Source organism: Aotus nancymaae, unplaced genomic scaffold (genome assembly GCF_030222135.1).
Source record: "Aotus nancymaae isolate 86718 unplaced genomic scaffold, 86718_ANA_hifiasm-v0.15.2.pri h1tg000040l, whole genome shotgun sequence".
NCBI classification, from domain to species: Eukaryota; Metazoa; Chordata; class Mammalia; order Primates; family Aotidae; genus Aotus; species Aotus nancymaae.
Genome location: NW_026988454.1, coordinates 51,296,927 through 51,311,992, shown reverse-complemented (window position 1 = coordinate 51,311,992; position 15,066 = coordinate 51,296,927). Strand labels below are relative to the sequence as shown.

The following is a 15,066-nucleotide window of genomic DNA, read 5'->3' as shown; positions in this document are numbered from 1 at the left end:
TAGACAAGTGAGTTTTAGGTACTTTCCCTAACTTTTAGAGATTGGAGCATTAGTCTAGCAGTATTTTTGTAAGCTAGTTTTTATTTGATATTGTTTGCTGTTATTGCTGTCTGTCATATAAGGTTGTAATTTAATAAAATATCTGAAGGTAAGGAACCTGGAGAACCTTGGAGTCTTATATATCTAGTGCATATCAAATGTGAATTTGAGAATGTCACATCAAATTTTAGTGATGTAATAAATACAGTGTTCATATTTAACCATTACATAAGTTGTAAAATCAACCATTGCATAGGTTGATTTTAGGTACTATGATTGACATTTAAATTTCATAAGTAAAACATTGCAGATTGTGTATTTTATGATTTTTTTTTATAGGTGAGTGAATAAGATGACACTAACAACTCTTTGTGGCATTTAAAATGTTATCTCATTGATAAAAATCTTGACATCTCTGAGTTTTTACATTTTTCTGAATTTGCTCAGGGATTAGAATTTGCAGCTGCTAATTGCAATTTGTATCACCTGCTCAGCCCTCTTTTTGCTTCTGGACAGTTATCCAGCCCATCTTCCTGTCAACTTCAGTGCCTGCACCATCACCTATAAACCCATCTTCCGAAACTTCACATTTTAAGATCAGAGTATACAGGCCTTCTGATGAGCATATCAGCCATCTTTGATCACGTTCATACATGCAAGTGCATTTTTACTACACATATTTTTCTTAAGTTTTTTCTCAAAATTGCACAGGAAGAAAGATTCTATATTTTCAACTCATACTGTTTTTGGTTTCTACCTTCTAAGTGATAGTATAGTTAAGAGGAATTTATAGAGTAAAATTGTATCTATCCATTTGGAAGATTTGGAATTCGAAATCCATTTATTTAGTTATTTTCTTGAAATACATTGAGCACTTACAATGCTGCTCCTTGTTTAAATTTGTTAATATAAGACCATTAAATCTAAGTAATGTATATATGTAGTCTGTTGTTATGCTTTTAAAATTCACAATGTTATCAAGAGAATGCAGTACACGTAAATAATGACAAATGTGGATTTAGGGTTACATTTATAGATAATATGTTAGAAAACATTATTTTATATTTCTCTTTCCCATTTATAATGGAAATTAAGTATGTTCATTTTAGCTTTTCTATAATAAATGCCAGCTTAGTCTATGACAGCAAACAAACTTTTTTTTAAAGCAGCAACCACAAAATGCTTCACTATACTCTTTTTTTTTTTTTTGGTTATTGAGATATTAATAGACTGATAGTTTTGTCTCATCAAATATTCTTTTGTTCTGAAACACTGAGGCATTTATTTTGGCTTCTGAAGTTTTATAAGAACATGTTAATTTAGGGATTATTGATGCCAACTTTATTGAAAACACTATTTTACTAAGCTAATTCTGTTGACTAAGAAGCAGGATTATAGTAACCTGGTTGATTCTGTTACACTCTTCCTTACAAAGGAGAAGGTGAAATGGAAATTTTGGAGGAGGTAGAGGGAGGTTTGTATGTCAAAATCCATTTTAAAAGGATGCAATGCCTTCATTTTTATTATACTTTCAGTATAGTTGACTTCTTAAACTAGTTTGAAAATTTGGAATTTGAAATGAGAATATGATTGGAAAATACAGGAGCTATCTATTTAATTTTTTTCATTTAATAGTGGTTAAGGTTTTAACATCTTAAAGGTACATACAACCTTTAAGGTTGATTGTTCAACTTATCATACCATTTAACTCGCATTTCTTTCTTCCTGGCCTCTGCATTTCACCATGAGGTAGATTCCCTTGCCTCTAGTTTCAAAAATAAGAAAAAAAAAATCAGAAAACAACTTTTGAATTTCTGCGTTCTCTAGATTTAAACTCATCAATTATGGTGATTTCCCCACCACGCCAGAGAAAGAGTCACCATGCTCTCTCCAAGGCAGTCTGACTCCTGTATACTGGATTTATTCTCCTCTATCTCACATGGGACTTTTATTCTCTGTCTTTTCTTTACCAGGTCTTTATTTTAACCCCTTAATATAATAAAGACTTTGAATGCTATAAAACAAAGAGACAACCCTTCTTCAGCCCTACTGTTTCTTCTCTTCTCCTCTTTTCCTCCATCTTTTCACAGCCATACTTCTTGGTTAGAATGTTCCATACTTGTCTGTTTGCTTTTACAACACTAATACAGATCTTAGCACCATTCCATTGCTCTCGATAAGGTCAACCAGAAGCTCCAGATTGCTAAGTCCAGTGATGTATTTTCTGTACTCATAGTGCCTCTGAGTTCTTGAGTGTGCTCTATGAGGTCACCAGAGAAAAGGAAAAGTAAATTTAAATAACCTATAATCCTTCTCCATACTGCCAATCTTTTTTTATAGTATAATAAAATACAGAGGAGTGATAGCTTTATACTTTACCACTAGATGGCTGAACTACATTGTTTTTGGAAAAGAAGTAAAATCTTAATCACTTGAGGTTGGCTAATGTATAACATTTAATAAAATCCCTGATATATGAATATAAAAATATATACACACACACAAATTCACACATACTACAAATATACAACATAATTAAATTTTTGAGTAAGGTTAAGAATTAAGAATTTTTAAAAATCGTAAAACTTATAACCTTGTCCGATTTTAGCTTTGTTTATATGTTATATAAGACACATAAAAGATCAGAACATCTTCACATCATGTTCTTACACAGACTCTCCATAAACATCAGCTCTAAAAGTTTCACAGACATCTTGAGGGCAAATTTAGCTCTGTTTCAGATCTAATATCTGTTGTCAGATGATACATTCATTTATCTTTAAGCATAGTGTTTTATCGAGTCTCTATTCCATTAGAGTTCAAAATAACAGAAGATAATATGCCATTTATGCATTTAAATTTTTAGTATAAACATTTTATTTTAATTTAAGTCTCCTTGAGTCAAGGTCACAAGTACCTGTATTAGGTACTTCGTTAGGCTTCAGGAATATAGTTACCTCTATTAGGTCTTTAGTTAGACTTCAGGAATATAGTTACCTCTATTAGGTTCTTAGTTAGGCTTCAGGAATATAAAAGTTACATATGAAATTGCCATTGGTGTCAAAAACAGTCAAATATTGGTATTTTCATATGGTTCAGCCTAATAACTTTGTTACAGGTTTAGTCATATTCATTTTTATGTTTTATGCAATGACATGAATAGTCCTGTGGGGCTAAGTTTTGGTAAACTAAAGTTTTGACCTTGAAGTATTGTTTCTTACCTTTTCTGTGGATTTTGTTGAAGATACATGTACAGAAATGCAGTTTGGCAAAATAAGCATCAAGGGGAAGAATAAGTCTTACTACATGCCAAAAGATTTTTCAAGTACTATTGCCATGTAAAGCTATATGTGTTGCATTTGGAAAATGCATGGTTTATATTTGAAAATAGAATGTACAATACATGCCTAAGGGGAGTATTTCTCGACTTATTTCGGTAATGTGCTAATTGAAGTGATTGACCAAAGAGATGTTAAAACATGATTCTCAAATCAACATTGATTTGTAGTGTGCTTTTGCCCCCTCAGAATAGTGATAAGAGTCTATTGACTTTACGTTTAGTTATTTATGGTGTTAACACTTAATTAAAATGTGTGAAATTTAAAAACAGTTATATTTTGTCTAGATTAAAAGATGCTGTCACTGAGGCCTGGATTTCTTTCTGTTCCTATATCCTAGCACTGTCCATGGTCATCCAGTTTCCCCTCAGAAGGAGACATGGTTATGACTTGTTTTCTTACCTGGCCTCGGACAGCAGATTCACCCAAACACATTATATTCCTTGCTACAGGTGATTATGTTCCTGCTCTGAAATTTTTATGTTAACCTTATTTTAAGTCTTCCAACAAATGCTGATGAAAAAAAAATAAACAAAACTTTGTATTTGGTTTTTTTAAAAATGCTAGAACAGTGAGGTGGTGTTTAAAACAATTTGAAAGTACACTGTTCATGGTGTTCATGGTGTTTATTTGGTAGACTTACAGGTTAATTTAATTATGAAAGGAAGAGGTTCTCCCTGGGAAAGATTTGGATGGTTTTGATGATGGAATTAAATAATTTCTCATTTGTCCTATGTTATTTTACTCATCAAACTAAAAATAAAGCACTGTTTAATTTGTTTATGCCTCAGGATTAATAATTAGGAGATACTTCTCTTAGCAGAGGCATCCTGTTACATTCTTTGACTTGCCTGTGATGCCTTGTAGATGAGTGAAAATAATAAATTGTTTTAATAAGATACCATTTTTCTTCATAAGATAAAAATTAAAAAACATCATTTAGGATTAAAAAAAAAACCCAAAACCATAAACAACCGTATACAAACACATTGTTCTTTCTGTTTTGCTTTTACACCCTGTGCTTATTTGAAATGAGGCTGATAGAATAGAACTTTGGTTTGACAGGGAGTATACAGACTTTATATTAGGATGGTACATATTAGGATGGTACAAAAGTAATTACAGTTCTCTTGACCTCGTGATCCACCCGCCTCGGCCTCCCAAAGTTCTGAGATTACAAACGTGAGCCACCACCCTGGTCAACATGGTGAAACCCCGTCTCTACTAAAAATCCAAAAAATTAGCTGGGCACGGTGGTGCGTGCCTGTAATCCCAGCTACTCGGGAGGCTGAGGCAGGAGAATTGCCTGAACCCAGGAGGTTGCGGTGAGCCAAGATCGCACTATTGCACTCCAGCCCGGGTAACAAGAGCGAAACTCAGTCTCAAAAAAAAAAAAAGTAATTACAGTTTTTACCATTACTTTCAATGGCAAAATATGTGACTGAGTATGATAATGGCATTGAAATATTTCTACATTTTGATTAGTTAAGGGTATAAATAGTTTGCATGGCTTTAGAGCTTATAAGTATTGCTAGACAACTAACATGATGGTTACACGTTATGTAGTTTCCTAATGTCTCCAAACTGCTCCAGATACCTGGGATAATCTGAGAAGAATAATAATCTTTCTTATTATGAACGACCAGTTCATTTAGCACTTTATAGTAGTGGGTTTCATCTTTTAGTTTTTGTCACTTGCCAACACAAATACCTCTTTTGGAATTCAGTGGCTACTTTCTGGTTCCCCTAGAGGACCATGAATTAATATGGCCTAAAATCACATTTTGAGAATATCATGTAATACATACTAAATCCAGTTTAAGAAGTTTGACTAAAGCAGACAATCTAAACAATTTAAAATAACTTTGAGTCTGTCCCAAATCACATGTGTATCTGCCTATCAATATTCTGCACGTCAATGAAAAAGGAATGTGTCTTAAAGAAGACATCAGCAAAGTAAGGGAAGAGGAGACTGATTCCATGTGCTAATTGCAGATGTATGAAAAAAGGCATAAGGAAGTCTTCATGGAGGCAATGGTAATTTGAACTTGCCTTGAAAGATCACTATGGTCATGTAGAGATAGGGGAGGGAAGTCAGATGGAATTACACTGCAGATATTCTTACTGTACTTTCATAATATTTGCTTTTAAATTTCAGCATATTTTGAATAAGTACACTTAAGAGTAATATCCAAGGTATCTATGAAGAAAGTAGAGATCAGATAACAATAACTGTGCTTCACGTCCTCTAACCAGGCCACCCCACAGCCCCATTACATCACAACTCTTGCCACAATCCCTTTTGTTCTCCTTGGGACCCCAGTTTGTGTAACTAGCCCCTTGTGCATTGACCAGCCACTCACTCCCTGGCAAGAAGGCCTGCTGCATTTTCCTCATCATAGCTTGTTTATTTGGATTTTTTTTTCTCTTTGCCTAAGTGTGTTTACTTCATAGCACAGCCTCCCTTCCACCAAATAGACACGGAGGGGAGACCAGGTCTTGGGTGCAATTACATGGATTATTTGGGTATGAGAATATGGAAAACAAAACAAAACTAACCTTTGGGAATACGTGTATCGCAACTATTTGCCCCTTTTCCCTCTACCTCATGTTTTTATTATTAATTTGGTTTAAAAATGAGGATTCCCCCCCATATCTCTTCAGTTAATTACAATGCTCTGAGTTTCTGTAAAAATGTCAGATTGTGTGGGACCAGTCAGTTATCAGCATAACTTGGTTAGTGGAACCCTAGACAAGTAACTGTATGGATTTCCACCTCATTTTGGCCACTGCTGTCTTTGAAACCTCAGGCAGTGGGAAAAGAGCTGTGGGGACAGGTTCAAAGAGTTGAAACTATGTTGAAAAAGCTGCCTGCCAAAAACCAATGAAGTCTTAAAACTAAATAGTTTTTTAAATTCAAAAAATATTAACATGAATTGTTGAAGAGATTTGAGTCCAATGGAGGATCAAGTGTATGTGAAATTGCATTTTTTAAAGTTATTCTTTTCCAGTAGACCATAACAAAAAATTACATGAAACCACAAGAGAGGGTGTCTCCCTGCCTTCCTCAAATTTGGGCTCGTTTTTTAACAAAACAGAATAAAAAGAGTTGAACTAAATTAGAATGCTGAAATGCTGAGAGTGGGTGGAAAGATGAAAGGTACTTCAGTTCAAACAGACTCTACTAGAGAAATCAAAAACTGATAATAAGACCACCCAGCTGACCTGACTCACCTACTCAGGATCTTTCTGAAAGCCTCTCAGTTCTGTGTTGTACATCTTTTAGACTAGTAATAATATCATTAAAGTACAGAAACAAAATGTCTCACACGTGTTACAGGAACATCCAGAAAAATGAACAGCATATTTTCCAATTAAATCTTTTAGTACTTCTCCTTCGAGTTTTTTCTTCTAATCATTTGACATTTCCCCTTTTTAAAAAGAAAAAGCATCAACATACCGGCAGCTTGAGCTCTCAAAAAGTCAATTTCTCTGAATCTGTAAGAACTTTCTAGTTTCAATAGCTATTAATATAATGAGTTCAAATTACTACAGTTTTTATTACAAATAAATCTGCAGTTGACAATCCTGCTTATCTCTCATTGTTGGGAGATGTTTAGTATTGTAACTGAGTACAGATCTGGGAGTAGTTTAGCGTGCTACCTCAGTGAAGATACATGACATTTCAAACAATAGCTTTCTTGTTAGTCCTGTGCATCTACATGGATGCTTTCCTCCCCTGTTTAAATCACCTACTCAAGCTTCTCTTCAAATCCAGAAAAAAAAAAAGTATTGAGTTTATAGATGATTTGCTTTTTACTTAACATTTTCTTAGTGAAAACAAGAAGATAAAAACATAGCAATCTTATGAGACACAGAAGAAAGTATCATATTTTCTTTAAATAAATTTTATCTCTTCAGAGAAATTATTTAAATAGTCACAGCCAATGTTTATGCCTGTTTTTCATCTAATCACATTATTGTTTACAAAAACCTATTGTCACACATTTGAAATTCTCCTACCTGTATTTGTTGAAAGGTTCCCTATGTGCTTGTTGTTGGCTGCTCTTTAAAAGACACTACTTTGTCATCCTGGCATGTTCTTCTGTCAGAACTTCATGGATGCTGTCAGTGGTGATTCCAGGAGAGGTAAAAACAGTCCACTACTTCCCGAGCTTTTTTGGGGTTGTTTTTGAACTTTATACTTTTATACAAAGCTCTGCTGAATCATATGCTGGCTACTGAATGATGGTCTGCCTTCTGATTCATTTCCAGGAGAGAATATCTGTTGTTTTCCAGCAGTCAGTGACTTTTTGAGACGCAGATGGGAATTGGGGAATTTCATTTATTCGATCCCATGTGTAAATGCAAGAATGGAATGACACCTTGGTATAAACGTTTGCATTAGAATAGCTCAAATACAAGTTCTTCAGTAGTTTTAATTAATAAATCTAAATGATATGTACATTTTAGAAGGGAAAATTACTCCCTATCTACCTACTAACTAGCTATGTTAAGGAATTCCACAGAAGGATGGCTTCTTATGCCATTGCTCTGGGATCAGCATTTTTTTGTTGTTGTTTTTGCTTGTTTGTTGTTTCCTGTTTGTTTTTGTTTTTTAGTATACAATTATGTGACTTTTTTTGTAGTTTTATGGATTTTCATTCTGCATTACTCCTTTTAAAAATTGACTTCACTGTATGTTTATTCTTATCAAAAACCAGAGAAGCATAACTTTCTTTTTCCATAAAGAGAAAAAAGACACTTTCAAATCATTAATTCTGTTTTTTAATTCACATGCTTTATCCTAATTATTTGACAGTTTACACATGTATGATCATTAATTTTTCTTCTTGTTCCTTTGTTCTTCATTGCCCCCAACTTAAAATGTACCATGTATTATAGAATGTCTTAAATGTTGCAGACTTTTTTCACCATTGTAGCTATCTGTCAGATATTTTGGATATCATGTGAATAATTTGCCAACTTATTGACTCTATATGATGTAGCTATAGCCTGTAATTTTCTTTATGCTCGCTGGAGCACACACAACACTGATGTCATCTTTTTCCCCTTTTCTGTTAGATTCAGAAGGTATATGAGCAGGTTTGTTAACATGGTTATAATGCATAATTGTGACTTTGGGGCTTTTAATGAACTTATTACCCAAATATTGAACATTGTACCAAGTAGGTAATTTTTCAACATGTGCTTCTCCCCAGCCCCCACCTTTTGGATTCCAGTATCTGTTATTTCCATCTTTGTGTCCATGTTTACTTATAAGTGAGAACATGTGACATTTGGCTTTATATCACTTAGGATAATGGCTTCTAGCTCCATTCGTGTTGTTGCAAAGGACACGGTTTCATTACTTTTTATGGCCATGTAGTATTCCATGGTGTATATATACCACATTTTTTTTTCAATCAACTTTTGATGGACACTTAGGTCAATTCCATGACTTTGCTATTGTGAATAGTGCTCAATAAACATAGTACAGGTATCTTTTTCATAAAATGATTTCTTTTCCTTTATGTATATACATAGTGGTGGGATTGCTGGATCAAAGAGTACTTCTAATTTTAGTTATTTGAGAAATGTTCATAAACTAATTTATACTTCCACCAACAGTGTATATGCATTTCCTTTTCTCCACATCCTGTCTAACATCTGTTATCTGTTGGCTTCTTCATAATAGTTATTCTGATTGGTATGAGATGGCATCTCACTGTGGTTTTTAATTTGCATTTCTCTAATGACTAGTGATGTTGACCATTTTGCAAATGTTTGTTGGTCACTTGTATGTCTTATTTTGAGAAGTGTCTGTTCATATCCCTTTGCCTACTTTTTAATGGAATTATTTGTTTTTTTCTTGTTGATTTGTTTAACTTCTTTACGGATTCTAGATATTAGTCCTTTGTCAGATGTATGGTTTGCAAATATTTTCTCCCATTCTGTAGATTGTCTGTTTGCTCTGTTAATTATTTCTTTTCCTGTGCAGAAACTCTTTAGTTTAATTAAGTCCCATTTGTCAACTTTTAGTTTTGTTTCATTTGTTGTGGTGATCTTAGTCATAAATTCTTTGCCTAGGCCAATGTCCAGAAGAGTTTTCCCTAGATTTTCTTTAGTATAATATTTATAGTTTGAGGTCTTACAGTTAAGCTTTTAATCTATCTTCAGTTAATTTTTATATATGGTAAGAAGTAGGGGTCCAGCTTTATTCTTCTGTATGTGGATAGCTAGCTTTCCCAGCACTATTTGTTGAATAGGGTATCCTTTCCCCATTGCTTATTTTTGTTGACTTTGTTGAAAATCAGTTGTTTGTAGGTGTGTGGCTTGGTTTCTGAGTTCTCTATTCTGCTCCATTGATCTACCAGTACCATGCTGTTTTGGTTATATTAGACGTATAGTATAGTTTGAAGTCATGTTATGTAATGCTTGCAGCTTTGTTCTTTTTGCTTAGGATTGCTTTGGCTATTTAGGCTCTTTATGGTTCCATATGAATTTTATAATTGTTTTTTTTCTAATTCTGTGAAATATGACATTGGTAATTTGATCAGAATTGCATTTACTTTCTAGATTGTTTTGAGCAGTTTAGTCATTTTAGTGACATTGACTCTTCCTGTCCATGAGCGTGGTATGTTTTTTCATTTGTGTGTGTCTTCTACAGTTTCAATGTTTTATAATTCTCCTTTGTAAAGGTCTTTCACCTTCTTAAATGTATTGCCAGGTAGTTTATGTTTCTGTGTGGCTATTGTAAATGGGATTGAGTTTTTTATTTGGTTTTCTGCTTGACCATTGTTGGTGTATAGAAATGCAACTGATTATGGTGTGTTAATTTTGTGTCCTGAAACTTTAACAAAGTTGTTAATCAGGTCCAGGAGTCTTTTCGAGGAATTAGGGTTTTCTAAGAATAAGATATGTCCTCAGTGAACAGAGATAATTTGACTTCTACTTTTCCAATTTGGATGCCTTTTATTTCTTTCTTCTGCCTGATTGCTCTGGCTAGAACTTCCATTACTATGTTGAATAGGAGTGGTAAAAGTGGGCATCCTTGTCTTGTTCCAGTTCTTAGAGGAAATTCTTTCAACTTTTGCCTGTTAAGTATGATGTTGGCTGTGGTTTGTCAAATATGGTTCTTAATATTTTGAAGTATGTTCTTTTAATGCATGGTTTATTTAGAATTTTTATCATGAAGAGATGTTGGATTTTATTCAATGTTTTTTCTGCATATTGAGATGATCATGTGATTTTTTTTTAAATTTTGTTTATGTGCTGAATCACATTTATTGCTTTGCTTATGTTGAACCATCTGTGTGTTCCTAGAATAAAACTTACTTAGTTGTGATGAATTATCTTTTTGATGTACTGTTGGATTCAGTTTGCTAGTATTTTGTTGACGACTTTTGCATCTATGTTCATCAGGGATATTGGTCCATAGTTTTCTTTTTTGTTTGTTATCCTTGCCCCAGAACTTGTTATCAGGGTGATACTAGTTTCATGGAATGAGTTTGGGAGGAATTCCTCCTCCTCAATTTAAAAAAAAATATTTTTGTTAGTAAGATTGATAACAGCTCTTTGTACATATAGTAGAATTCAGCTGTTAATCCTCTGATCCTGGGTTTGTTGTTGTTGTTGTTTGTTTGTTTTGGTTGATAGATCTCAGGATTTTAATTTTCTCTTGGTTTGGTCTGGGGGGTTGTATGTTTCTGGAAATTTATTTGTTTTCTCTAAGTTCTCTAGTTCGTGTACATAGAGATGTTTGTAGTAGTTTCTGATGATCTTATCTGTTTCTATGATATCAATTTTAATGTTACCTTTATCATTTCTGATTGTGCTTATTTGAATCCTCTCTTTTTTTTCTTGTTTAATTTAGTTAGTAGTCTATCAATTTTGTTTATCTTCCTAAAGAACCACCTTTTTGCGTTGTTGATCCCTGTGATAGTTTAGTCTCAATTGCATTTAGTTCTGCTCTAATCTTTATTTCTTTTCTTCTGCTAGCTTTGAGTTTGGTTTGTTCTTGTTTTTATAGTTTGATACATCATTAGATTGTTAATTTGATATCTTTTTATCTTTTTTATTTATGAATTTAGTGCTATGAACTTTCCTCTTAACACTACTTTTGCTATATCCTAAAAGTTTTGGTATGTTGTGTCTCTGTATCCATTTGTTTCCCTTTTTTTTTTTTTTAATTTCTGCCTTAATTTTGTTAAAGTCATTCAAGAGCACGTTGTTTAGTTTCCATGTACCTATGTTGTTTTGAGAGTTCCTTTTGGTATTCATTTCTGATTTTATTCTGCTGTAGTCTGAGAAGATACTTGATATAATGTTGATTTTTAAAAATCTATTAAAATGTGCTTTGTGGCCAGCATATTGTCAATTTTAGAGAAAGTTCCATGCACAGATAAGAAAAATATATATTCTTTGGTTGTTGGGTGGAATGTTCTATAGATGTCTATTAGATCCATTTGGCAGAGTCCAATGGATCAAGTTTCTTTGTTAAGTCAAGTTTCTTTGTTAGTTTTCTCCCTCAGTGAACTGTTTGGTGTTTTCTATGGGATGTTGAAGTCTCCCACTATTATTGTATGGCTTTTTATTTTCTTTTCTTAGATGTAATAGTACTTCTTTTATAAATCTGGGTGCTCTGATGTTGGACATGTATATATTTTGGATAGTTAAATTTTCTTGTTGCATTGAAGTCTTTATCATTATATAATACCCTTCTTTGTCTTTTTTTACTCTTGTTGGTTTAAAGTCTATTTTATCTGACATAAGAATCGCAACTCCTAGTCTTTTTTTGTTCCCCATTTGCATGATATATCTTTCTCCACCGCTTTACTTTGAGCCTGTGTATGTCTTTATACATTATGTGGGTCTCTTTTAGGCAGCAGTTGGTTGAGTCTTGTTTTCTTACCCAATTTGCTAATCTATATCTTTTAAAGATTTATGTTCAAGGTTAATATGCATATGTGAGGTTTTGTTCCTGTCCTAGTATTGTTAGCTAGTTGCTTTATAGTTTCAATTATGTAATTGTTTTGTAGGATGTGTGAACTCGGTACTTACATGTGCTTTTGTGGTAGCAAGTATCATCCTTTTGTTTCCCTTTAGCAGTTTTGGTGTACTGGTCTAGTGGTGACAGAGTTCCTCAGCATTTGTTTGTTTGGGAAAGACTTTATTTCTGCTTCATTTATGAAGCTTAGTTTAACAAGATATAAAATTTCTTGGCTGGCATTATTTTTCTTTAAGAAGTCTAAAACTAGATTCCTATCTCTTTTGTCTTGTCAGTTTCTGCTAAGAAATCTGCCGTTAGTCTGATGGGATTTCCTTTATTGGTGATTTGATCCTTTTTTCTAGCTGCCTTTAAGATTTTTTTCTTTAGCATTGACCTAGGATAGTCTGATGACTATATGCCTTGGTGATGTTCACCTTATATCATATCTCACAGGTGTTCTGTATTTCTTATATATGGATATCTATATCTCTAACAAGATCAGGGAAATTTTCCTGAATTCTTTCCACCAATGTGCTTTCCAAATTGCTTACTTTTTCTTCTTCTTTTTCAGGAATACCTATAAATTGTAGATTTGGTGACTTTACATAGTCCTGTATTTCACAAAAGATTTGTTGATTTGTTAAAATTATTTTTTCTGTTTTTGTCTGACTGGGTTAATTCAAAAAATGCCTCCCCTACGTCCACAACAGTGGACTGAAGGAACAGGAGATGACCCCCCTCTACATCTGCTGCCAACCACCAGTGCCACCCCATCCAGTGATCAGTTCGTACCTTCATTTTTTTTTGTCCCAAGGGAGTTCTTAGTAGGCTGCACTTCTCCTGCTTCTAAGGGCAGCCTGTGCTTAGGGCTAGATCTCTAGAAATCCCACAGCTCCCCAGGGCTGCTGATCCCCTATGATTGTCAAGCCAGAGCAGGTTCTGGGCTATGTTTGCAGGGTGCTAGTGATGCAGCAACTTAGAGGCTGAGATTCCCCATGCAGGGTAGCAGCCCACAATGAATGCACAACCAGTATGGTGTCTGCCCTCTTAGCTCAGGCTTGAGGGGAGTAAAGGCATACCTGCACAAGCTAGCCACCTGTGCTGTATCCCCAGGAAGATTCTAGATCCCACTGACAGCATTGCCTGGGGCCATGAGGGTAGAAAGGCTCCCTGACAGTTTGGCAGTCAGCAGCTTATTCCAGGGTTGAAGGGAGAAGAGAAGCACCTCAACCTACCCTTTAGGCAGGATTCAGAGGTTCTTAGGAATCAGTCTCTGCTGGACTCTTGCTGCTTTCCTTTTCTGCAACAACACATCAACCAGTGGGGTCTCCAGCAGATCCTGGCTGTCTTCCCTAAGCTTTTCATTCAGATCATGACCATTTACCTATGTCTTTGTTATTCTCTCTGAGAATAATTGACATCCAAAATCCCTAGTTGGCCATCCAGATTCCTCCTAACCAATAATTTTGATACATAGCTGTTGAGTATTCAGTTCTAATTAAAAACATTAAGGAATGGACCAACTGATCAACAAAGGTGCTAAGAAATTACAATGGAAGAAGGATTTTGTCTTCCATAAATGGTATTGGGAATAGTGGATATTTGACTCGTAATTATGGTGAATTTCTAGAGGCTGAGTGTTGACCCATCAGAGAGTGAGAAACTCCTGGGATCCATCTCCATTTACCCACTTTCCCAGATATTTCCCTCAAGGTTTTCACTGTTGACATCCTTTTCTACATACTGATATATAAAAAAAAAAGCTCTTAAAACCAAGTCAATAGGATATTTCAAAAGTCATTCAGTTTTTATCTAAATCCATGAGAAATTTCTACCAAATTTTCAGAGACCTTCCATCTTATATCTAGTAGCTACTTAAATTATGTAAAAGATAAAAATGATTACCTGATATAAACTTCATCATAGTGATTTCTATTTAAAGGCAAAAGGACTGAAATTCGGAAATGTGTGGAATCTGACCTTGAAATGAGAATAATTTTTTCTTATTCAGAATTGAGCCAAGGAATTGAGCCAATGAAGTATATTGCCTTTCTTGTCTATATTAATTGTTCTGAGGAGGCTACTGTGTACAGAGTCGCATATTAGGCCTACTATAGGACTTAAAAGATGGTTGAGAAATTTTTGCTTCCAAGAAAATTAAATCACAATTAAGACTATTCAGAGCATGTGACATCCTTAGAATTATCTTTTATCACTGATGATTTGTATATGTGCAGCCAAATGCATAAATATAAGTGATATACTTTGTACTTAAAAAGCATTAGTAAAATTAGTTAAAATAGAACTTTCTAAGGCAAAAATGTATAGCATTTTGACATCAATTAATTGTACTGATTTCATTTGATAAAATTTCAATGTTATATAATTAGACAGGTATTCTTTACTTCCTTCTTTTCTTACCCTTTTACCCTCCATTAGTTTTTAATTTATTTGAATTGTTTATAGGCAATATTTCGGCTCAGTGACTTGGGAAGTAGAACTTTCCTACAAAAGTCAATGCCCATGGCCTTTGTTGGATAATTACCTTGCATAGCTCTCAAGATGTTATGAATAGATATGATTGGTTAGCTCAAATGAAGTGTAACATTTGAGCTAACCAATCATATCTGTGTATTGGGTGTTTGTTTTCTGAAAATGTTTTTATTTCACCTTCATTCTTAAAAAAAATTTTCAATG

General features: G+C 34.0%; 2 protein-coding genes across 3 annotated transcripts in view; one reads left to right on the top strand and one right to left on the bottom strand.

The window, feature by feature from the left end:
* Positions 1-7,632, bottom strand: part of COL10A1 (collagen type X alpha 1 chain) — a 45,936-nt gene extending 38,304 nt beyond the window's left edge. Inside the window, exon 1 of the mRNA XM_012460407.2 lies at positions 7,401-7,632. The gene's annotated coding sequence lies outside the window, so the exon portion shown is untranslated. The remainder of the gene's footprint in view (positions 1-7,400) is intronic.
* NT5DC1 (5'-nucleotidase domain containing 1) overlaps positions 1-15,066 on the top strand; it is a 162,588-nt gene that overhangs the window by 56,232 nt on the left and 91,290 nt on the right. The window lies entirely within an intron of this gene.